Consider the following 26,322-nt stretch of genomic DNA (forward strand, 5'->3'; position numbering starts at 1 on the left):
AACCAACTGAGCCACCAGGTGCCCCTTTAATTCCTTTTTCTAATCTTACTAAGTTGGCTAGGATCTCCAGTATAGTAATAGAATTAAAAGTTGGATCCTTGCCGATACTGATTTTTACTATTGAATACAGTGTTTATGGCAGTTTTTTGTGAACACCCTTGATCATGTAGAGAGCTTTCTTCTTGTCTAAGTTTATAAATAGTTGTGCTTATTGTTGAATTTTATTAAATGGGATTTGCAAGTTTTGACATGATTATGACCTTTCTACTTCTGTTTGATAATTCAAATTTATATTCCTTACAAAAACACAAATTGCTATGATGTATTATCTCTTTTATATGTTGCTGGCTTCAGTTTTTAAATATTTTATTTAGATAGGTCTAAGACTATGAATGAGACTGGCTTGTAGCTTTATTATCTTGTACCACTTATGCTATCATTTATGGTTATAGCAGTATATTATTAGAATTGAGTGATGTTTCTTTTTTGTATTCCATAAAAGAGTGTTAAGTTTGGAGTTAAGGGGCACCTGGATGGCTTAGTCAGTTAAGCGTCTGACTTTGGCTCAGGTCATGATCTCCCAGTTTGTGGGTTTGAGTCCCGTGTCAGGCTCTGTGCTGACAGCTCAGAGCCTGGAGCCTGCTTCGGATTCTGTGTCTCCTCTCTCTGCCCCTCCCCTGCTTGCACTCTGTCTCTGTCTCTCTCTCTCTCTCAAAAATAAATAAACATTAAAAACAATTTTTTAAAATTTGGAGTTAAGAGTTTCTTGATTTTTTAGTCAAATTTGTCTGTAGAACAATTTGGGCTGTTATTTTATTAGTTACTAATAAAATAACTTCAGTTTTAAGGCATTTCTTATAAGAAATTATGTTCTGTTGACCTTTTCAAAGTTATTTGAATATTAATTACATTTGTTTTCTCTACAAACTTCTTGTTAGTACACATTTTTGAATTTTCAAAATGGGATCATGGGGTATGCATTGTTGCACATTGCTTCCTTCCCACATTAGGTGTATAAGACTCATTCATGTTGACACAGTGCAGATTAGTTTTGATATATGTTGTTTTCCTTACATTATAAGGTAAAATATTTTCTCTTAATTTCCGTTAAGAATTTTCTTAATTCAAACGCATGGCTATCATCTAGGTATATTTGCATTACTGAATTTTAGTAAAATTGCATTATGTTCAGAAAGCATGCATTGAGTGATTTCATCCTTTTAAATTTGTTACTTTGCTTTATGTCCTATTCAAGGTCAATTTTTATAAAAAGTTCCTTTTATGGTTGAAAAGAATGTATATACTGCAGTTATTGATGTGATATATATATATGTAACATTGTATTATGATTCAGTATATTAATTCATAACATATGTTAATTCATATTTACAAAATCTTATCTTTGAAGCCTATTCCATCAATAACTAAAAATGGTTTATTAAAATATAGCCACTTTAAGTACAGATCTATTTCTCCCTTCACTTTTGTCAATTTTGTTTTTATCAGTTTTCATAAATTTTGTTTCCTCATTTATTTAGAAGAAATTTTATTAGGTGCCTACAAATTTAAAATAATTAAATCTTCCTGGTCCATAGGACTATTTACCTTTAAAAAATAAATACTGTAAACTCACCAATTTTAACATATCTGATTTGCTACAATCCACTGCAGTTATTCTCTTTTCCCCCAGTTGATCTTGGTGACAGTGTTTGTCCCTTGCTTTGTACTTTATCTCACCTAGATGTGGTCGAGCTATTTCTTTTTTAGTGTTAAATTTTATGTTGAAAAATAATATGCATCTAAAGGTGTACAAATTACAAGTACACATTTCGACAGCTTATCATAAGCTTAAGCTCACCTGTGTAACTAGCATCCAGATCAAGAAAGAGAATTTTAGCAGCATTCCAGAAGCTCCCTCATATCCTCATATGCTCACATATCAATAGTGCTCCAAGAACAACTTGTCCTGACTTCTAACACTATAGGTTACCTTATTTTTTGCAGCTTAATTGCTCTGTGCATCTGTACATTTATTAGCTAGTATTAATGCAGCAAATAGGAAACAAAAGCTCACAAACACTCTACAGAGTTTCACAAGACACATGGCAGGGGAAATAAGTAACTTAAGAAGGATCAAAGTATCCTAGGGTCTTCATGGATGCATTCCTGGGGAGATAGGGGTCTCATTCCTGGAGAGGGCATGCCTACTGGCATCCCTCGAGCAGAGGGAAGCTTGTTGGTGGGCCCATGGGTGGGTCTCATATCAGGTGGAGGAACCATAATGTCTGGAGGTGGTATTGCTTGACCAAAGAAATGGGTGGTGTCCCCCATCCTGGTGGATACTGAGCTGGGGCTCCAACAATGCTGCCAGTAGTAGCAACAAGAGTAGCTGCTACAGTGCCTCTTCCCTGTGGAAGGCCCCCAACCCCTCGGACAGGCCCTGCTAATCCAGCAGGAGCCCGGGGAACTGGAACACCAGCTGGCATTCCTCTGCCAGATCTTCTGCCAACCTCAGGGCCTCCTGCAACTCCAGCAATGGTACCTGAGAAATGCCTTTGGGCATTTGGGTACCTTTGGGGGGGGTGGTCCTTCCACAGTCATGGAAACCAAGTTCTCCCCACACAGCAACACCAGACCCAAGATCCGCTTTTCTTCACGCTCCAGATGCTTCACATTCTTTGGCTTGATCTTCCTGAATTCATCACAATCACAGAGGATCAGGTTCATATGCTTGTCAAAAGCCTTAAAGGTGCCAATGAAGATTTGGCCATCTTGCAGGATACATCTCATTCTATGGTCAATGTGCTGCTGCAACTCGCTTTCCCACAGTCGTAGTGGGTGTTTCAAAACAGCACCAAATCCAATGTCGATTTCAGGATCCTTAATACCTACAGCTTAGTGAAGACTACAGATAAAGGTATGATGCAGGCACTACCACAACCAGTGCAAGTTGGGACAGAAGCTTCAAACAGTTGATAGTACCTGGTGTTTCATGTGGAAATCAGCTACCTGGATGTTCCAATATGACTGTAACCATCTCTTACTGTCTCAGATGAGAATGCTTGTCTCAGTTCTGGCTGGAAACTTGCCATGGGTACTTGCTGCTGAGATCCCCTTGGGTAAAGCTGACCCTCTTGGTTGCTTAGTGAGGCTGTCCTTCTATGTTTGACTTGGACTTCCACCTCTGGTACATCCTGTGCTTTTCTGTGGTCTGTCTCCAGTGTAGGCAGTCCCTGGATGGCTCCCTGGCTTGCACTGTTGGCTGCTCCTCAGAACAGACCGTCAGGCATCTCCGGAGATTACTCCACCTTGCCGCTGTAGGTTACTTTTGCCACCAGCTGTTTAGGGCCGCAAACTCCAGCTAACCACGAAACTTGGGCTCCCTGTTAGTGCCAAGGAAGGAGGATAGCTCATACCCAGCCATGAACACTGATATGGTAAATCCTGCAACCTGCTTCTATCACTGAATACCAGTAACTGTTAGTCATGGACACCAGCCCCTGATCACACCTGGATAGGCTGGAAATGTCAGGAGGAACATTCTCTTATGTTGTATTGATGTTCTATCACAACGCATGAGAACACCAGAGTAATGATTAGAGTTTTGTTAATGAGCTATCTTGAAGTGCCATGGCCCAAGCATCAGGATCCCCCTGCTGGAGTCTGATGACTGGTTTTGCCAGGTTGCTCTGCGCCTGCCAATCTTGTGATGGGCAATGGAGGCCATGCAAGCCTGCTACTGATCCTGACTTCCTGAGTTTTTCCCCCAATGAATGCTAGTCCGGCAAGCCTCATGTACCTGCCATCTGGCCATTTGTGCTTATTTGTTGACATTACTAACTTATTGCTGCTGGGAAAATTATCTAAAACTGTTAAAGATCCTACTGGGATATTGATTAGTAAATCCCTCTGTACAGTGCACAACAAGGCTGAATAATCATGGCTTGGCATTACCAGCCCTGTAGGGATTAGGGGCTCTGACAGAGGTGCTCATGGAAACAGCAGGTGGTTTGGCTCAGTTCCTAAGAGGCCGACTGTGTGCTGTCTGCCTGTCTAGCCCCTGTCAGTATCATAGAGATTTGGGGAGAATTTTTACCCTTTAACATATTGTGGGCTTGCCTCTTTTCTGGCTTCCTCCTGTGTCTGTTCCACCATTTCTTGCTGTGATATTTTGGTTCTTTTCACCTTCCAGAAGCCAAATTCCTTACTTTCTGCTTCTGTACTAACACTCCAGTAAAGCCACAGTTTAGCTCCTGCCAGGCCACGTTACCACATTTATTTTTTTTTTATCTCATTTATCCAACATTTTCATCTGTTTGTAACAGACATAGTTTTAATATTCCATGTTGATCTCTGTGAATTTTAAGCATACTTATTTTATTCATTTATTTATTTTAATTTTTTTTTTCAACGTTTATTTATTTTTGGGACAGAGAGAGACAGAGCATGAACGGGGGAGGGGCAGAGAGAGAGGGAGACACAGAATCGGAAACAGGCTCCAGGCTCTGAGCCATCAGCCCAGAGCCTGACGCGGGGCTCGAACTCACGGACCACGAGATCGTGACCTGGCTGAAGTCGGATGCTTAACCGACTGCGCTACCCAGGCGCCCCTAAGCATACTTATTTTAAAGTCTCATTTATTTTCTATTACTTGAGTTTTGTGAGCCTCATTTATTTTGTTGCCTTATCAGATTTCCTTGTATGATTTAGAATTTTAATTTGGTCTTCAGTGGGCAGTTGGCCACTTATTTTTTTTATACTCTGTATATTCACCCTTCCCTGTCCAGTAATTCTGTTGCTGTCCTCATCAGTCTTCTGAGACCATCGCCTAGAGTAGGCTTTATATCAGTGGCTTAAGACTTCCATCCTACCTAATACAGACACAGATGGTTACACATAGAAATACTTATGTGTGTATAGTATATGTATACTATACATACAAGCACATATGTAGAGCATTTTAGGGTTTGTGTGTACATGTATATTTTATGTATATCATGTATATGTTAGTAGACATACATGTGTTTCCTATCTCTGTCAACTGGAAAAGCCTGATGTGCCAATAACAACTCAGAACTTGGTTTCTAATATTCTCCAATAAAAGAAACCTGGGCTCCTTAGAGAAAAGTCTCATTCTAAAACTGGGGCAGGAAATACACAAGATGAACTGGAGTACCCTAGAGTATCTGTAAGTCAGGAAGTTCTCAAAGCCCTTATTGAGAGACGTATGTCAAAGGTATATGAGAGCCAAACAAAAGAGTTCCTGATGGCCAGAGCTAGAGCAATCTGAGAAAAAAACAGTAAAGTAGTACTGGATTATAACCCAAAGTATAAAATAACTATTCTGCTATAAATAAATGATTCATAAAGGAATGAAATGGGGAAGAGGCAAATCTGTGCACGAAAAATTCCAGATTTAAGTAAATGTTTTCTCTTAAGGAGATGGTACCTGACATCCCACCCTTTATGTGTAGGCCATACATAGTGACTTCCTTCCTAAGAGTACAATATGGGAAAGGGAAAAAGAACAAGCCTGTAGTAGAGAGATCTGGCAAACACTGCCTCAACCAGGTGGTTAATGTTAATATCAAGAGTAAGTCATCTTAGTATTAGGTAGGCTTGATATAATGATGAAAATGGTACTTACCCACTGTGGTCTTCCTTTCAAAAAACCATAACTCCAGTCTAATGATTAGAAGGACATCAGACAAGTCTCGTTAGAAGGCATCCTACAAAATACCTAACCAGTAGCCTTCAAATCTATTAAGATCATCAAAAGCAAGGAAAGCGGAGAAACTATCACAGCTAAGAGGAGCCTATGGAGATAAGGCAACTAAATGTAATGTGATATTATGAATGGGACTCTCAACAGGAAAAGGATGTTAGATAAAAACTAAAGAAATGCGAGTAAAGTATGGAGATTAATTATGTATGAATATTGATTTATTATAAAAAATATAGCATACTAATGTCAGATGTTAATAGTAGGAGTAATTGGATGTGGGTTATATGGGAACTCACATACTATCTTCTCTATTTTTTTTTTAAATGTATTTATTTTGAGAGAGACAGAGAGAATGTGAGCAGGGGAGGGCAGAGAGAGTGTGAGAATCCCAAGCAGGTTCTTCAGGGTCAGCACAGAATCTGACATGGAGTTCAAACCCATGAAACTGTGAAATCGGCACCTGAGCCGAAATCAAGAATGAAATGCTTAACTGACTGAACCGCCCAGGTGCCCCTATCTTCTCAGTTTTTCTTTAAATTTGAAAGTGTTCTAAATAAGTCTATTTTGAAAAATTATCTGATTTTTTCAGTTGTGGTCTACGATGGATTTACTATTCTTTCCTTTTCATCTATATGTTTATCCTAAGGCTAATACCATAGGGAATTGATAGTATTGAAATCAAGTAGTATAGTCATGTAGGTATAGCCTAAAACTCTTGTTTTTCAAAATTGTTATCATCTACTCCATATTCTTTGTATTTCTTTATAACATTTAAAATTATCTTGCCAAATTCTATTAGAAGCCTACTGAAATCACGGCTGAGATTATAACGAATCTATAATCAGTTTGGAAAGAACTGATGAGATTACTTATACAGTATCTCTAATTCAGGGACAACAATATATCTCCATTTATTTGGGTTTTATTTTCATTTCTCTCTGCCTGTTGTGGGGAGATAATTCTTCTTTTACCCTCAAGGTCTTTCAGTTGGACTAAGAATTAAATTTACATGAGACAGGTTAAGAGGAGAAAAAAACATGAAGTTTTATTATGTGTGCACAGTGGCCCGATAATTGGACCTAAGGAAATAACCAAGGCAGGCAGTTTTTATACATTTTGGATAAAGAGACCATGAATCTGTGAGAATTTCTAGGATAAGTAAATCAGATGTTTAAGACCTTTAATGAGTAAGGAATTCTAAGGAGAATTTGGGCTGAGGTAGCAGGTGATAAAATAAGGTTTGTGTTTACAATTTTCTCAGCTTTAAAGTCTCTATCTCTGGTGATAAGGATGTCTTTTTACTTCGTAGTATAGGGAGGATATTTTTCATATGGGAGATCTGCTTCCTGCTTTCAGGGAGACAGAGGAGGAGCTTGGGTGGTTTTGCATGGGTTGTTTCTTATTTAATCAATATGCCAATGTGGCACATTTTTGGGGCAGCCTGCCCTTGGTTCCTACACGATGTCCATAATTTTTTCTAATGCATGTCTTTCATGTCTTTTGTTCAGTTCATTTCTAAGTAATTTTCAAACTATTATGAGATGGATTTAAAAATTTTTATTTTTCAACTGTTGTTAGTATGTAAGAATACAATTGATTTTTGTACATTGAACTTGTATCCTGACACCTTACTAAATTTGTTTACTGTAGCCTCTTGTAGATGGCTCAGGATTTTTCTCACAATCATGTCATCTGCTAATAAAGACAGTTTTATTTTTTCTAAAATATTTCTAGCTAGGGGGCTCTTCAATTTTTCCATTCTACTCTCAGTTTTCTGAACTTAGGGAGTTTATTTTCTGCTCTATGCCCTGCTTCCAGGCTTCAGGGACCACTGAGGGAAGTGCATTTGGTTAAGACCTGGAGCACATACAGGCCTCTTCCTCAGTTCTGCTCCTCTGTTTTCAGTGGGCTGCTCACTTGCACTTTGGATTTCAGCGCACTCTTTCTCAGCTTTCGTGTCTTTCTACCGGCCTGCAGCATATTCCAGGACAGTCCAAGGGAAAGAGTCTGCACGTGTGTCTGCAGATTTACTGAATTATTGGGACTCCTCAAGGAATCTAATACATATGGCATCCACTAAAAGCACACTCTACATTTGACCAGTTAACTTCTATGTGAAGATTTCTATGGCGTATTTCTACAGCTCTGGCAGAAATAAAAACATTCATGTTTCTTTCCTTCTAGAGAAGACTCTTTGCTGTTTGTAATCTGTATATATTTCTTTGTATCATCAGGGCTATAAATGGAAAAAAAAACTGTGACGTTGTAGCATATCTTACTCTTATTGCTAGGGTGAAAGCAACAGGCCCTTGCAACTTTCTACATTGTAACAAAGGATGGACATCCTCATAGGGATTTTAATTGGTACAGTGAATTGCTAACATAAAACAGAACCAAACTTTTAGAATTGTGCTTGGAACATTGCAAAGGCCCAGTAAATACTATCAATCAGATACCAGATTGGAAAAGTCTTTTCTTCTTTTAATATTCTTCTAACCATGTGCTAGATTACTTTTTAGTGGGGTGCGTAGGGGTGTGTGTGGGTGTGGGTGTGAGAGAGAGAGAGAGAGAGAGAGAGAGATTTTGCTACACTTTAACATGAAATAAATTGATAGGTTTCACAAAAACAAAAGAAAAATGATGAACTGAGTGTGAATTTGCCCTAAGGCATACCCATGGGTAAATCCAATTCATAATTTAATCATACCAAAGTTTTGGTTATAATTTTCTTATAAACTGCATTTTTTAAGAACAGTTTTAGATTTATGGAAAATTATTTGAGGGTAGCATAGAAAGTTCCCATACCAATACTTACATTTGTATGATAAATGTGTTATAATTAATGAACCAATATTATTATTGGCTAAAGTCCATATTTTATTTATATTTCCTTAGTTTTTACCTAATGTCCTTTTCCACAGTCCCATCCATATTACCAATGTAATAAATTATGTTCAATCATTTGACTTAATTTTTAATAAATTTAATTTCATAATAAGCATTATTTAGTAAGGTTACTTAGAACAAAGTTACTAAAAAGCAGGATTTGCCTGTTAAAAATTTCTCTAAGAATTGTAAATTTATAACTTCATAAACCTTGGTCTACTGTGTCAAGGAAATTTCTTCTTTGACAAAGAATTTGTGACTGTGGTTGGTGTCAGTTGCTACTCTGATAACATCCTGGGAAATGTGCATCCTCTCACGTGTGGTGTCGCCTGTTCACAGCCCAGACTCTCCTGCCCAAATTTGACCAGATCGATTTTCCCCAGACTTCACACAGTTAGGCTCTGCTGCCAGTTTACAGGATTTGGGTGCGTATACCACCGTGGTATAGGGTAGAACAATATGTGTTACAGAAATGAGGGGAGACAGCTCATCACCGCATAGGCTTCTAGAAACTTTTTCTCAAAAATGCACCTTCAGCCTGTAATCCTCTCTAGTTCTCTAGTATGTGTCTGTGCTTTGTGGGGATCAACATTAGGCTGCCTGTCGGTCTGGATTCCTGGGTTGTGCAGCACATAGGGAGGGCACATTGGAAACTGGTTACCTGCAACTTTCTCACTCTACTCGTTCTGAGTTGTCAGCCTCATAAATATTCTTGTAGGCAGATGGAATCCAAATTTCAGTTCAGCACTTCAATATGTATTCATATATCTCTGGCTTCCTCAACTCACTTTATTTCATTTGTGAAATAAATTTTCATCTGTTTTGCACCTTCAAAAATTTTAAATTCCTCGATAACTCCAAAGTCCCATTCCATTTTTACCATGAGTTTGTTGTCAACGTGTTTTCAAAATTATGACACGGATATATAGAAAATGGCATGGATTTTTGTTTAGGTATTTAACAAATGACTACCTTAAAAACTTAAAGTTTTCTTATTATGTATACTTACTTCTTTAGATAATAATCATATCTTGTGAAAATATTTTTCAAAATCTATTTTTCTTGTAATATTGAAGAGACAGTATTTCTCTTTTTTTATTTAAAAAATTTTTTTAATGTTTATTTATTTTTGAAGGAGAGAGAGACAGAGTGTGAGTGGAGGGGGGGTGCAGAGAGAGAAGGAGACACAGAATCCGAAGCAGGCTCCAGGCTCTGAGCTGTCAGCACAGAGCCCAATGCGGGGCTTGAACTCACAAACTGCGAGATCACGATGTGAACTGAAGTTCGATGCTCAACCGACTGAACCACCCAGTTGCCCCTAAGAGACAGTGTTTCTAAATACAGTTAGAAACATGAAAATAGATACTCGAGTCTTTTTTACATTAGTGGGAGGGTCTTTTTTAATTTTAGTATACACATAGGGTTGAATTTTGCTTTGAGATGATGTATTATCATATTCAGTACATAGCTTATATTTTAACTTAACCAAGATATTTTTAAATGAGTGAATGTTGAATATTGCCAAACATCCATTTATTTAAAAATTTCTTATCAGTATCTATTGAGATGCTTTGTGTGTATAAATTTTTTCTCTTTTGAATATATTTGGTTTAGGGTGTCTCAGTGGTTCATTAGGTTAAGTGTCTGACTCTTGATTTCAGCTCAGGTAATGATCTCGTGGTTCATGAGTTTTGAGCCCCACATCGGGTTCCATGCTGGCAGTGCAGAGCCTGCTTGGGATTCTCTCTCTCTCTCTCTCTCTCTCTCTCTCTGCCCCTCCCCTGCTCACACTCCCTTGCTCTCTCTCAAACATAAATAAGTAAACATTTAAAAAAAAATAGTGTGATCATAAATAGTTCATCAACCAAAAGATACTGCAAAAACCCACTCTTGAATTTTTTATGTCAAACATTATTTTCATGTTTTGTATATGAAAACTGATGTTTGTAAAGAAATAAGATGGCAAAATATAGGCAGGTTATGATAAATGTGCTAATTTTGGAGAGAATATTAGAGCATATTTTAATGTATTGACAGAATTGTTTTTTCTTTTTAACATATTTGATATTTGTTTCTTACAAAGAAACTTGTTTTATATACTACTATGAGATAATCTCACTATTATAAAACATGGATGGAAGGAATCCAAATTACAAGTATGCAACCAAAGAGATTTGAGAATTTACATAAATAACAATTGTATGTTATTTTTAAAATTGGCATTGGAATCTTCTGACATTAAAGTAAAATCCATTTTGAATTAATTGAAGTTCATTTTAATTAAAAATTATAGTAAGATCACAATGTTACCTACTTGATCAAGTTAATAATGGAATCATAGAAACTGATAAAGCACAATTTAATATTAAACACAAGAAGCTTACATGTCGACTTTATAAACTTTGCACAAATAAATATACCACTTTATCACTAGATTAATCAGCTGATCACCTTAGCTAATTTTTAATATTTAGTGGCTCAAACAATTCCAACAGCACTACAAGAAATAGATTGACTAAAATGAGCCACAGTGAACTGAGCTTTCTGCTTTTATCTGTGTTGACAAGTCCGATTGTGGGTTAGTATAAGAATGTTTAAATATTAATTTCAGTTAAAATTCAAAATGAACTTTACAGGGTGCCTGGGTAGCTCAGTTGGTTAAGCATCTGATTCTTTTTTTCAGTTCAGGTCATAATTTCATCGTCATGAGATTGAGTCTGGCTTGGTGCTCTGTGCTGGGCATGGAATCTGCCTGAGATTCTCTCTTTCCCTCTTTCTCTGTCCCTCCCCTTCTTGCATGTACGCATGCGCCCTCTTTCTCTCTTAAAAAAATGAATGAATACTTACAAAGTCAAACCCAGAAAACCTCAAAACATTGATAAATAAAAATAAGATAGAGAAATTAGGTTGGTGATCTTTAGATTTCCTTCCAAATCAATTTCTCTGCTATATGATAGTTAAATGATCTAATGACATTGCAATTTCTTAGGGCTGCATTTAATCTCCATTGTGTGCCATTATGATCCATTTAAAAATTTTCGGGAGCTGATATTTGGTTGACTTGTATATCAATTTGAATTAGGTAGTTTTCTGAAAAAGTTGTATATTTGTAATTTCCAGCATTTCTGTGAATTTTTTAGCTGTGGGTATTATCAGGTATTACTTTAACAGCAGGATTTATTCAAATAACTTTCAATAATAAAGCGACATGGTGTGTGCAAATTATTCTAATGTTCATCTAAGTATAGATTTATGGATAAGAAATGTTTTAGAGATTATATGCATGATCCTCTGAATCAAAGCAACCAAAGTAGAGTTAACACTTGGGAATTTCATTCTTACTATAATTTGAATGCATTTAGACATACTGCGATTTCTGATGAAGCTGTTATTAAACATGGCGTTAAGATCTCAGTGGTTTTCTGTTTCCAACCAAGTAGGATTAATTGGTATGGAAATTATTCTCCCATGTAAAACAGCTAAAATACTGGACAAAATATGAGAGCTATTTTTCAGACTTTGACAGCAGGCAGTGCAAGACTGTGGTCACTGCAAGAGGGGGAATGCATAAAGTGAATTCTACACTTACCCTAGCTTTCTGGCTAAAGACAATGTTTGGTCTGCAGCAGAAGGGATATGGAAGATGCTATGTCTGGAGGTTAACTACACTGTTTATAACAAATGCTCTCTTGAAAAGAGACTTGAGGGGCCCAACTCCATGGCTGCCATAGTCTAAACCTTACAAATTATAATTCCACTTCTCCATACATGTACATGGAGCAGCTCCACATGGGTCTTTCTTCTTGAGGGGGAACTTAGAAGAGAGGGCTTAGTGAACTAACTGCAGACTCTGCCTTTGAGGTTGGTTTTGGGGCCTACGCAAGTACTCACTGTCTCCTTCCACCACTGTCCATTCTAAATCCTCCTCACCCTTAGCTTTTATCTGTATGTCATGTTGGCTTACCTGGTGGTATGACCCAAACTGTCATTCTTGAAGGATCTCAGCCCTTGGAAACTACTTACTTTTTAGGCGTGTGTCCTTTCAGTTATAATGGGCAAGGGAGTCCCAAGAGATAACCAAGTGGATCAATGGAATTTTACACATTCTTTCCCACTTAGTAAAAGCAGCCCTACCTCCTCTTCATGATCAAGGCAAATTATCTCTTCCAAGATATTGAAGTCTCTTCTTGCTTGCTGGTTTCCAGACAAGAGAAGTTCAAAATGCTGAAAGGACAGCCATAGCTTATGGTTCAAAAAAACCCTCACTGTGTTTTGTTTTTTTTTTTTTTTTTGGCAAGCGTTCACCCCACCATAGGAGTCAGGACCTCTAGTTCTACAAAACCCAGAGAGGTGGATGAAAGCACAAATTCCCCCAGTGAGTCATTGGGAAACATGGTGAGTGGGACTACTTAACACATCAACATTTGATTCCTAGGCCTACATAGTCTTTCTTCTACAGAGACAACCACCTAGAGTTTTTAGCTGTAGTTTGTGTACTGCATTCTGGAGGGACATTCTGCCCATTACCATATGTACACCCATATGTTTCCACTTCAGAACCCTTTGTGTCCAATATTCCAGTGTTTTCCTTCCAGGTTCCTGGCCAGCTGGCCAGGCTTCTGGTCACTTTCCAGGAATCTATATATAGTTTCCATCTCTGCCTACTTTTCTTTCCACACAAAGTGGATGCCAGGTGCACCATTTAAAGGTCATCCATTGGGAATATTTTCCCTTTCATTGTCTCTCAAAGTCACCCCTGCATGTGGCTATAATTCAGCTGCCACTCATTTTTAGCTTACATCCATATACTAACTTGAACTATCTGAAATCCAAGCTCAGAGCTTTTTCTTCTTTTTCAGCTGCACGTATAGAATACTCCCACACACATGCCTGTAAATAGGACCTAAATGTGGGGTGCTGGTACAACTCTATGGGGTGAAATGGGGTCTGGGTTATCTACTCATATATTCTTTTAATGGACTACTGCTTACAATATCCATATTTATGACTCGGCAGGTCAACATAATCCAGCTCAAATGGATACTGTGGTCACGTGTTGAATTAATGTTCCATTGCCATGTTATCAGGGCCGGGAGCATGCCAGGATTTGTTTTTCAAAAGGCACCTGATTCACTGCTGCAGATGGAGTAGCCTTATTGCAGAACCCTGCACATCCTAACAATCTGCACTGTAATTATCTTAATGGAGCCTGACATAAACTTAACACTGTATCTCAATAGCCCTGCCACATCTGAGTCCATAGATTCTGCCCTGTTGTATAGCCTAAGTGGAAAATCTGCTTCCAGCACAGTTTGAATCTGCTATAGGGCTCTTTTTGCTCCAGGCTCTACTCAAGCTGACAGCTTTTAGTGTCAATGCAACTGACACTAGGTGTGCAACGAATTGCCTCCAGAATGTAAAGATGCCTACCATTATCGTGCTGCTTCCTTTAAATTAAGGAGGGCATGCGGAGCGCCTGGGTGGCGCAGTCGGTTAAGCGTCCGACTTCAGCCAGGTCACGATCTCGCGGTCCGTGAGTTCGAGCCCCGCGTCAGGCTCTGGGCTGATGGCTCGGAGCCTGGAGCCTGTTTCCGATTCTGTGTCTCCCTCTCTCTCTGCCCCTCCCCGTTCATGCTCTGTCTCTCTCTGTCCCAAAATAAATAAAAAGCGTTGAAAAAAAATTAAAAAAAAAATTAAGGAGGGCATGCAAGATGCAGAAATTTGTCTAATACTAATTCTGAGGTGATGCCAGTGGATTCCTCACCAGTGGACTCCTATGAAATTAATCGACTCTTCATTTGGTTAATCTCCTATTTTCTGAAGCACAGTTTGACCAGGACTTCCAGTGTGCTAGCCGCCTCTTATTCTTTCTGACTAGACATCATAGATATCATGGTTTAGGATTTTGTTCACCCAAAACTGTAGGCTCTTTGAAAGCGGGGATCATGGTTTCTCCTTCCTCTATATAGCTCCCAACCTGGTTAGAGGGCTCAGTAGAGCAGCTCAATAAAAACTTGTCAAATAACTGGCTGTTTCTTAAAACTGCAGTTAGAAGTCTCTAAGCCATTTTTTTCTGGATGTCTCCCTTTTTAAGGAGTAATTTTTTTCCTGGAATATCTGAGAAAGTACAAAAGCTATTTCTCCATCTGCAGTGTAAGCCCAGTTATTACTGTGGAAGATAACAATTTTTGGTTTGTATGGTTATAAGCATGGGTACTATGTGATAATATTATGTCCAAGTAAAAATTTTTGGTAGAAAGCTATTTTACATTAATTACATTAATGTAAAAATTCTTTCATGTTCTCAGAAGCATACCTGAGATAATCAGCCGAAGCTTGAAAAATATCCACTTTGTTTTAAAGTGACAGTGTTAATGTACTTGGTTGCACTCTAGTGTTTCCCTTGGGCTGAAAACATGTTGAACATTTTAGCTTTCTAACCTGTAAACAAATAAAAAAAAGTGTTTAATTCCCTAGGGGGACATTTTATTTCTGAAGTTTTATGAACTGCTCTCTGTTTTCTCCTCAGGACCCACAGCATTTAAGTGGCTAGTGCTATATAACCCCTAATGTGGGGAAACTATGAGATGAGGAGATTCAAAGTTATTTTTTTCTCATTTATCTCTCTCTCACACACAGAGGAAGTTTCAACACTTAGCTTGACATTGAAAGTACAGTAAAACCTTGGATTGGGAGTGATTGTGTTCTGCAAAATGAGAAAACATTTCTAAGAAATTTTACTTATTAGATAAACAAGTGATGTCTTGCAATATGAGTAGCATGTGATGCCAAATATCACATGATCACAACGGAGCCAATGGTTCTGATCAAAGTTATTTTTTTCTCATTTATCTCTCTCTCACACACAGAGGAAGTTTCAACACTTAGCTTGACATTGAAAGTACAGTAAAACCTTGGATTGGGAGTGCAAGTGTTCTGCAAAATGAGAAAACATTTCTAAGAAATTTTACTTATTAGATAAACAAGTGATGTCTTGCAATATGAGTAGCATGTGATGCCAAATATCACATGATCACAACGGAGCCAATGGTTCTGATCTTTCTCTCTCACTGTGGGATTATGGGTGATCATCTCCCATGCTCAGATGCTTATCTCTGGCTGCGGTATTTGGCAGAAATCAATGATTTTTCAGAATGTTGAAATGTGCCCACAACTGGTACTAGTGTATTTTTTTGTTACTTCAAAGCACCTATGGACAGTCCTTTGCTTTTCCATACAAGAGTAAGGTTAGGAATGCTTTGCTTCATTCCAGGTTAGGCTGCTTCCAGATAGAGACGCTTCCCTCTGCTGTCTTATTGCCAGTTACATTAAATACAGCATATGATAAGAGTTTATTAATACTGTACTATAGTCAACATCCATTAGTGATAGAGAAAGTTGTCCTATACAATAACCCTCCTCTCTTGTCTCCTTCACACAAGCCACGAAGGTTTTCAAAGGGAAGTGCAGGTTCATTTATTTATATTTCTTTATATTTTGTATTTTCTTTGCTATTTTGTATTAATTACAGTATTGTAATAATTTTTATATGAATATTTTGGGGTTGTGGAATGAATCATCAGAGTTTCCACTTTTTCTTATGGGGAAATTCACTTTGATACACAAGTGCTTTGGATTACAAGCATGTTTCTGGAATGAATGATGCTTGCAAAGTGAGGTTTTACTATATATATAGAGAGAGAGACAGGGAGGTTATTTCTAGCTTTATTTATCCCTGAAGATTTAATAGAAGAGGTGGCTAGCTCTTGGAAAGTGGTTAAAATGGCCAGAAGTGAAGAGAAAAAGAAAATTCCTTCCAGAGATTGCCCTGTAGCCATGAATGCATGACATGGGAAAGTAGGTACTTTAACAGTGTTTAACTGGCAATACATTGCAGACTGTGTTGGTAAGGGTGGTTGCAAACACAACCGTTACATAAAATAAGGAGAGAGCATCAGCAGGAACAGAAATGTTGAATTGGGTTAGAATCTGGAGTTAAAGTTAGAATTTACAATTTACTGGTTATTATAGCTGCTGACAGAGAAAGCAGACTTATTAGCAGATTTAAGGCTCAGATTCAGCAGATTCAGATGAATTCATACACACACACACACACACACACACACATTCAGCGTTGTATTCTTGAGTATCTGAGAGTGTGGTTGTACCATGAACAGAAATACATATTAAAGGAAAGGCTGACACTGGGACAGAAGAGGAGTCCAAGTGTACCAAATTCTTGCAGGGGGAACATCTCAGAGATGGGAATAAAGGAAAAGTGGATTCTGGGTTCTAAAGTGAAGAGGAGGAAAGGGATGAAGTTTAGATCAGATGAATTCAGTCTTATGAGTAGGTCTGGGGCAAAGTCATCTAAGAGTGGGTAGAGATAAAAAGATTTAACCCTGGATCAATAGTATCTATTTTTCTTTTTGCCTTAGGCTCCAATATGGGTTGGCATGGTACTTTCACTGATCTTGTCTTTATATAAACGTCAATAATTCTGTTCATGATGGAACTTTCAGCATTAATTTGGATGTTTTTAAACATAATGCACTAAAATACTACCTCTCATAATTATTGAGTTCTTTGACACCTCATTAAACTTTGCATCAGAGACATTTACCTTGACTACAGTCCGAGCCTGGATAAAGAAGAAATGGGAATAAAAAAAGAATGATTTCTGCTTTGGAAAACTGGATAGCAATTCATACATAATAAACTAGCATATTATATGGGTGCATGTTCTTAGTGAACATCAAGTATAACAGGGTTTTTAAAAATTGTGCTAAAATTTTTCACAGAGCTAGAACAAACAATCCTAAAATTTGTACGGAACCGCAAAAGACCCTGAAAGCCAGAGCATTCTTGAAAAAGAAAAGCAAAGCTGGAGGCATCACAATTGCAGACTTCAAGTTATATTACAAAGCTGTAGTGATCAAAACAGTATGGTACTGGCATGAAAACAGACACATAGGCCAATGGAAAGAATAGAAAACTCAGAAATGAACCCACAACTATATGGTCAACTAACCTTTGACAAAGGATAAAAGTATACCTAATGGAAAAAGTCTCCTCAAAAAGTGGTGTTTGGAAAACTGGACAGCAACCTGAAAAAGAATGAAACTGGACCACTTTCTTATACCATACACAAAAATAATTTCAAAATGGCTTAAAAACCTAAATATGAGACAGGAAACCATCAAAATCCTAGAGGAGAACATAGGCAGTAAGTAAGCTCTTTGACATCAGTTCATAGCAACTTCTTACCAGGTATGTCTCCTGAGGCATGAAAAACAAAAGCAAAAATAAACTACTGGGACTTCATCAGAGTAAAAAGCTTCTGCACAGCAAAGGAAACAATCAACACAACTAAAGGCAACCTTCAGAGTGGGAGATTTGCAAACGACAAATCTGATAAAGGGTTAGAATCTAAAATATCTAAAGAACTTTTGAAACTCAACACCCCAAAAATGAATAATCCAATTAAAATATCAGGAGACATGAACAGACATTTTCTAAAAGAAGACATACGCATGGCCAACAGACACCTGAAAAGATGCTCAGCATCACTTATCAGGAAGATGCACATCAAAACTAAAATAAAATATCACCTCCCACCTATCAAAATGGCTAAAATCAACAGCACAAGAAACAACAGGTGTTGGTGAGGATGTGAAGAAATGAGAATTCTCCCACACTGTTGGTAGGAATGCAAACTGGTGCAGCCACCCTGGAGAACAGTTATGGAGGTTCCTCAAAAAATTAGAAATAGAGCTACGCTACTATCCAGCAATTGCACTATTAGGTGTTTATTCAGAGGATACAAAAATACTGATTTGAAGGGATACATGCACCCCAATATTTATAGAAGCATTATTAATAATAACCTAATTAGGGAAAGAGCCCAAAGGCCCATTAACTGATGAATGAATAAAGAAGATGTAATTTATACATATCCAGTGGAACATTAGCCATAAAAAAGAATGAAATCTTACCATTGGCAATGATATGGGTGGACCTCGAGTGTATGGTGCTAAGTGAAATAAGTCAGTCAGGAAGACAAATACCATGTGATTTCACTCATGTGGAATGTAAGAAACAAAACAGATAAACATTGGAGAAAAAAAAAAGATGCAAACCAGAAGACAGACCCTTAGCTGTGGAGAACAAACTGAGGGTTGCTGGAGGGAAAGTGAGCAGGGGTATGGATTAAATGGGTGATGGGTATTAAGGAGGGCACTTCTTATGATGAGCACTGGGTGTTGTATGTAAGTGATGAATCATGAAATTCCACACCTGAAACTAGTAATTACACTGTATGTTAACTAACTGGAATTTAAGTAGAAACATGAAAAAAATTGTGCTAAGAAACATGTAGTATAAAATTACCATCTTAACCATTTTTAAGGGTCCAATTCAAAGGTGTTGACCTATATACTCATGTTGTTGTGTAACATCTCTGGAACTTTTCTCACCTTGCAAAACTGAACTCTATGCCATTTAACAATACTCCCTCTTTCTTCCTCCCCTTAACCCCTAGAACCTGACATTCTACTTTTTGTTTCTAATCAATATGACTCCTTTAGATTCCTCATATAAGTGGAAGCATAGAATTTGTCTTTTGTGACGTACTTCACTTAGCATAATGTCCTCAAGATTCATTCATGTTGTAACATGTAACAGGATTTCCTTTCAAGACTGAATAACATTCCATTGTACTATTTGCTGTTGATGGGTATTTGGATTGCTTCTAGTGGGCTATTGTAGATAATGTTGTTGTGAACATGATGTGCAAATATCTCTTCAAGACACAGCTTTCAACTCTTTTGGATAGATATTTAAAAGTGGTATTGCTGGATCTTATGTTAATTCTATTCTTAATTTTTTTTAAGGAACTCTTATACTGTTTTAGAGGTAAAGTGAGTTTTGCCATTTCATAATCCCACCAAAAGTGCACAGAGGTTCCACGTTTTTTATCCCTTTCTATATCTTCGGCAGCACTTCTGCCTATTTAGGTTTTTGGCTCAGTTTTTAATCACACTATTTACTTTTTTGTAGTTGAGTTATAGGAGTTCTTTGTATATTATGGATATTAATGCTTTATCAGATACATGATTTGCCAATATTTTTCCCTACTCCATAGGTTGGTTGTCTTTTCACTCCATTGATTGTGTACTTTGCCCAGAAGTTTTTAAGTATAATGTAGCCCCATTTCTGTATTTTTGCTTTTATTTCCTATGCTCTCAGTGTCAAGTCCAAGAAATCTTTGTCACATTCAATGTCGTGAAGATTTTCTTTATGTTTTATTCTAGGATCTTATAGTTTTTGGGTCTTTCAATTGAGGTTTTTAATCGATTTGAGTTAATTTTAGTATATAGTTTGATCCAACTTTGTCTTTTAATAACTGTAGCTTTGTAATGTTTTAGGGAATAAGGAAGTGTGAGACCTCCAACATTGTTCTTTTTAATGCTTGCTTTGGTTATTTGTAGTCCCTTGAAATTCTAAATGTATTTTAGAATAGATTTTTCTTCTTGAAAAAATTTGATAGGGATTGCATTGATTCTTAGATCACTTTGGGTAGTATGGACATTTTAACAATATTATGTCTTCCAGTCCATGAACACAGGATGTCTTTCCATTAATTTGTGTCTTTTTAAACTTGTTTTATCAATATTTTGTAGTTTTCAGGCTTTCATCTTTTTTTAAAAGTTTGTTTACTATTTTGAGAGAGAGATCACATATCCGTGAGGGAGGGACAGAGAAAGAGGAGATTCCACTCTGTCAGCGCAGAGCCAGACTTGGGGCTCAATCTCAACAGTGAGATCATGACCTGAGTTGAAATCAAGAGTCAGACACTTAACCAACTGAGCCGCTCAGGCACCCTAGGCTTTCACCTTCTTGCTTAGGTTCATCCATAAGTATTTTATGCTTTCTAATGCTATTATAAATGACATTGTTTTCTTAATTTCCTTTTTGGATTTTTGATTGCTAGTATATAGAAACTCAATTGATTTTTGTGTATTGATTTTACACCCTGCAACTTTACTGAATTTGTTTATTAGTGTACTGACAGTACACTACAAAGTACTATGGAGTTTATATTTGATAGCAGTATGGCACAGGGGATGAGACTAGTCCTTTGAACCCCACACTGGTCAGACTACATATGAAAGACTGTATCTGGTTATGCTTTCAACTTAAGAGGGACTTTGGCTAAATAACCAATATTCTGGAATTCCAGGATTGTATTATCTGCTTTTATATAATGACACTATTTTTATGGCAGAAGAAGCAGATTTTACATCTGTTACTGTAAACAATAGAGGACACATTACTAGGTGGATATTTACCAGAAATAATCTCTACTTAAGGAATTCTCTCATTTTAAGAATTGTCTAATGAGGGATACCTGGACGGCTCAGTCGGTTAAGCGTCCAACTTCGGCTCAGGTTACGATCTCACAGTTCATGAGTTCAAGCCCCGCATCTGGCTCTCTGCTGTCAGCACAGAGCCTGCTTTGGATCCTCTGTTCCTCCCTCTCTCTGCCCCTACTCTGCTCATGATTGTTTGCTCTCTCTCTCTCTTTCTCTCAAAAATAAATAAACCTTAAAAAAATAATTGTCTAATGGAATGAATTAACTCAAAAAACTATAAGCCTCTTACCTCCATTAGCTTCCAAACTTAGATTATAAAATCACATAATGTTGGAATATCATCAATCTGTTGAAATATTTTCATTAATAATTTGCCAATAATTGATATATATCAGTAAAACTGAAATTTGATATATCTATTTTATTTTGACATATATTAGATAAATCCATGTTTTTTGTGATTTACACTTTTTTTTAAAGTATACTTGGCACACAATGTTACATTAGTTTCAGGTGTACAACGTAATGATTCAACATCTCTAGACGTTATGCTGTGCTCACCACAAGTGTAGATAACCTACGTCATCACACAACACTATTACAGTATCATTGACTGTATTCCCTATGTAGTGCCTGTTATTTCTGTGACTTACTCATTCTATAAATGGAAGTCTATGTCTCTTTCTCTCCTTCACCCATTTAGCCTATCCACCCCCACTTCCCTCTGGCAACCATCAGTTTCTCCTCTTATAGGTCTGATTCTGCATTTTGTTTGTGCATTTGTTTTGTTTTTTAGATTCCACAAGAGTAAAATTGTATGTTTGTGTTTCTCAGTCTGACTTATTTCACTTAGCATAATACCCTTAAATCATCCATGTTGTTTCAAATGGCATGATCTCATCCTTTTTTATATCTACATAATATTCTGTTGCATTCGTGTGTGTGTGTGTGTGTGTGTGTGTGTGTGTGTACACATATAGACCACATCTTTTTTTTAAAATTGTTTTTCTTTTTAATGTTTATTTATTTTTGGCAGAGAGAGAATGAGCGGGGGAGGGGCAGAGAGAGAGGGAGAGACAGAATCGGAAGCAGGCCCCAGGTTCTGAGCTGTCAGCACAGAGCCCGACGCAGGGCTTGAACTCACAGACCATGAGATGATGACCTGAGCCAAAATCAGACACTCAACCGACTGAGCCACCCAGGCGCCGCACAGACCACATCTTTATCCATTCATCTATCAGTGGACACTTAGGTTGCTTCCATATCTTCACTATTATAAATAATGCTTCAATATCTGTAAGAGCATATATATCTTCTCAAATTTTCTTTGGGTGAGTATCCAGTAGTGGAATCACTGGATCATATGGCATTTCTAATTATTTGTTTGCTTATTTTTTATTTTAGTTTTAGAGAGTGCAAATGGGGGAGAGGGGCAGAGAGAGAGAGAGAGAGAGAGAGAGAGAGAGAGAATATATCTTAAAGCAGGCTCCACACGCAGTATGGAGCCTGATGTAGGGCTTGATTCCAGAAACTTGGGATCATGACCTAAGCAGAAATCAAGAGTTGGATACTCAATCAACTGAGCCACCTGGGCACCTTTCTATTTTTAATTTTTTGAAGAAGCTCATACTATTTTCCACAGTGCTGCACCAATTTATGTTCTCACCAACAGTGCATAAGGGTTTCTTTTCTCCACATCCTTGCCAATACTTACTTTTTGTCTTTTGATTCTAGCCATCTGACAGGTAAAATGTGATATTTCATTGTGGTTTTGATTTGCATTTTCCTTTTGATTAATGATGTTGAGCATTGTTTTGTGTGTCTTTGGCCCTCTACACATCTTCTCTGGAAGAATTCTATTCAGGTTCTTTGTCCATTTTTTAATGAGATTATTTTTGTTTTGGTGTTGATTTGTATAAGTTCTGTATATATTTTGGATATTAATATCTTATTGGATATAGCATTTGCTATAGCATTTGCTATCTTCTCCCATTCAGTGGGTTTCCTTTTTGTTTTGTTGATGGTTTCCTTTGTTGTGCAAAATCTTTTAGTTTGATGTAGTCCCAATAGTTCATTTTTGCTTTTGTTTCTCTCACCTTAGAAGACAATTCTAGAAAAATGTTGTTATGGTTTATGTCAAAGAAATTATTGCCTGTGTTCTCTTCTAGGATTTTGATAGTTTCCTGTCTCACATTTAGGTCTTTCATCCATTTAGAATTTATTTATGTGTAGGGATCCAGTTTCATTCTTATACAGGTGGCTGTCTAGTTTTCCTAGCACCATTTATTGAAGAGACTGTCTTTTCCTGGTTGTATTTTCTTGTCTCCTTTGGCATAGATTAATTGACCATCTAAGTGTGGGTTTATTTCTGGGCTCCCTATTCTGTTCTGTTGATCTATGAGTCTATTTTTATGCCAATTCCACGCTGTTTTGGTTACTACCGCTTTGTAGAATATCTTGAAATCTGGGATTGTGACACCTTCAGCTTTGTTCTTTCTTAAGATTTCTTTGACTATTCAGGGTCTTTTGTGGTTTCATACAAATTTTAGTATTACTTGTTCTAGTTCTGTGAAAAATGCTATTATTATTTTGATAGGGATTTCATGAAATCTGTATGTAATCTTTGACTAATATGGACATTTTAACAATATTTATTCTTCCTATCCATGAGCATGGAATATCTTTCCATTTGTGTCATCTTCCATATTCTTCGTCATTATTTTATAGCTTCCAGAGTCCTGGTCTTTTACCTCTTTGGTTAAGTTTATTCCTAGATATTTCATTATATTTGGTGCAACAGCAAAGAGAATGTTTTTCTTAATTTCTCCTTCTGCTACTTCACTATTAGTGTAGAAATGCTACTGATTTCTGGGTGTTAATTTTGTATCTAGCAACTTTACTGAATTCATTTATTATTTCTAATTTTTGATCGGGTCTTTAGGATTTTCTATGTACAGTATTATGTTATCTACAAATAGTGGCAGTTTAACTTCTTCCTTACCCAATGGATGCTTCTTATTTCTTATTGCTGTGGCTAGGACTTCTAGTACTGTGTCTAATAAAAGTGATGACAGTGGACATCCTTGTCTTGTTCTTCATTTTAGAGGAAAAGCTCTCATTTTTTCACCATTTAGTATGATGTTAGTCTTGAGTTTTCAATGTGGCCTTTATTATGTTGAGGTATATTTCATCTAATGCCATTTTGTTGAAATTTTTTTCATGAACAGATGTTGAATTTTGTCAAATGTTTTTTCTTCATCTGTTGAGATTATCATATGATTGTTTATCCTTCATTTTGTTAATGTGTATAACATTGATTTGTGAATACTGAACCATCCTTACACTTCTTCAATAAATCCCACTTGATCATGATGAAGGGGATCTTTTTAATGTATTGTTGTATGCAGTTTGCTAATATTTTGTTGAGGATTTTTGCATTTATAACAGTTTTTGACCTATAGTCCTCTTTTTTTGTGGTGTCTTTGTCCAGTTTGGGTATCAGGGCAATGCTGGCCTTGTAGAATGTGTTTGGAAGGTTTCCTTCTTTCCCAGTTTTTTTGTTTGTTTGTTTGTTTTGTTTTTTTTAAATAGTTTGAGAATAATAGATATTAACTCTTTTTTAAATGGTTGGTAGAATTCACCTGTGAATCCCTCTGATCCAGGACTTTCATTTTTTGGTACTTTTTTTTTTTATTACCAATTCAATTTCATTACCTGAAATCAGTCTATTCAGATTTTCTATTTCTTTTCGATCCCATTTTGGAAGACTGTTTCTAGGAATTGATCCATTTCTTCTAGGATGTCCAATTTGTTGGTGTATAATTTTTCATAGTACTCTCTGTAGCCCTTTGTATTTCTATGATGTAAGTTGTTACTTCTCTCTCATTTCTTATTTGAATCCTTTCTCTTTTTTTCTTGATGAGTCTGGCTAAGGGTTTACCAGTTTTGTTTATCTTTTCAGATAAATGCATGTTTTATTTTATAAATGCATGTAATTTTAAGGGGTTCATTTCTGAAGTGGATATGAATATAAATTTATATGTTCATATAAAATATATTAAAACAGGGATCTGAAAATTAGTGGTTTAAATAAAAAATCGAAAGTTTCTAATCTCTAATAGCCAAAGCCTGTAATGTTAGGTTTTATTTATTTTCAGACTGGTTTTAGAAAAAAAAAAAGAAATTCTATTTATTTCACTATTATAAGGATTCTCAAAAAACTTTCAAATGGTCAGCTAGAATTTACATATTTATTTGGGTACTAATTTTGTTCCAAGAATGACAAAATTATGTGTATAAAAGTAAAAGGCAAAGAGAAACAGCTCATGTGGCAATTGCTGTGTGATATCACTGTGGACAAAAACTATTGGTTTGTCACAACTTGGAGTTATTTAGCTTGTAAAATGCCAGTGTTTACTTCTGTATGGCAGCTGAGTGGTGATGTGTATAATAAAATCCTGAAATACTGGAATGCTTACTCATTTTCCACTATTTCTGGTTTAAGTAATAAAAATTATGGCTTAGTGATTCTGCCTGAAATATTCACGTAAACACTCTTCTCCCCAGCTCCATTCTTCCCTCCCTGGCACCCATGACAGCTGTGTTGACTTTACAGTTGGTAATTTTAAGAATGTGCTGGGGAAAGGAACATGGGAATAAAGGAGAAAATTTTCTCCGTTCAGCCTTGGCAGATGTCTGGAATTCATGCCCAGTGAACTTATATTCAGTGTAGGGAAATATGTCATCAAGAAGATAATTTTGTATTAGAAATTTCACAGATGTAGAGGAAAAAACTAGCTGCATGCTCTTTTTGCTGTGAAAGAATAGCATCTGCCTTATTGATGTTTACACATTTTCAGTAGTGGCCACCACAGTTACCGGGTCTTTTTACATATGCCTTTCTTTCCCATTTCTTTCCCACTTCCTCGTTGAACTCCATACTTCTGGCAGCCTGTTGTGATACTGAGGTGGGCTCTACTGGCCACAGAGTCTTTATTGTGTCTTGCGAATATCTTGTGTCTTCTGACACAGTGGCATAGTCGAATGCTCTTGCTGCACAGTAGGTTGCTTAGACCTGTAAAACCTAATGCCTTGAGATTTCCTCCCTGATCCCACATTTCTCCAAACTGAAGATATTCCCAAACTTAATCAGAATCCTAATCTACAGCTACAATGAAGGGTTTGGAACCTTAAGTACTTGCTGGGGACCACTAACTCTGTCATGTTCTTCTCGCACACTGTTTTCTTCCCTGTGTTTACATTCCAGATCTTTAAGGTGCATTTCTTTGTGGTCCATGTTTTCTGCACTCATTTACTTAAGTGTTTTTTGGGGTTGTT

At 36.9% G+C, this 26,322-nt stretch overlaps 1 pseudogene; it reads right to left on the reverse strand.

Annotated features, from left to right (window-relative positions):
• Window positions 1–2,133: 2,133 nt before the first annotated feature.
• On the reverse strand, window positions 2,134–2,994 carry LOC124521083 (small nuclear ribonucleoprotein-associated protein B-like; annotated as a pseudogene).
• Between the last annotated feature and the right edge of the window lie 23,328 nt (window positions 2,995–26,322).

Source organism: Lynx rufus, unplaced genomic scaffold (assembly GCF_022079265.1).
Source record: "Lynx rufus isolate CCGP_SWC_20201006 ecotype Redwood Valley unplaced genomic scaffold, mLynRuf1.p SCAF_3, whole genome shotgun sequence".
NCBI classification, from domain to species: Eukaryota; Metazoa; Chordata; class Mammalia; order Carnivora; family Felidae; genus Lynx; species Lynx rufus.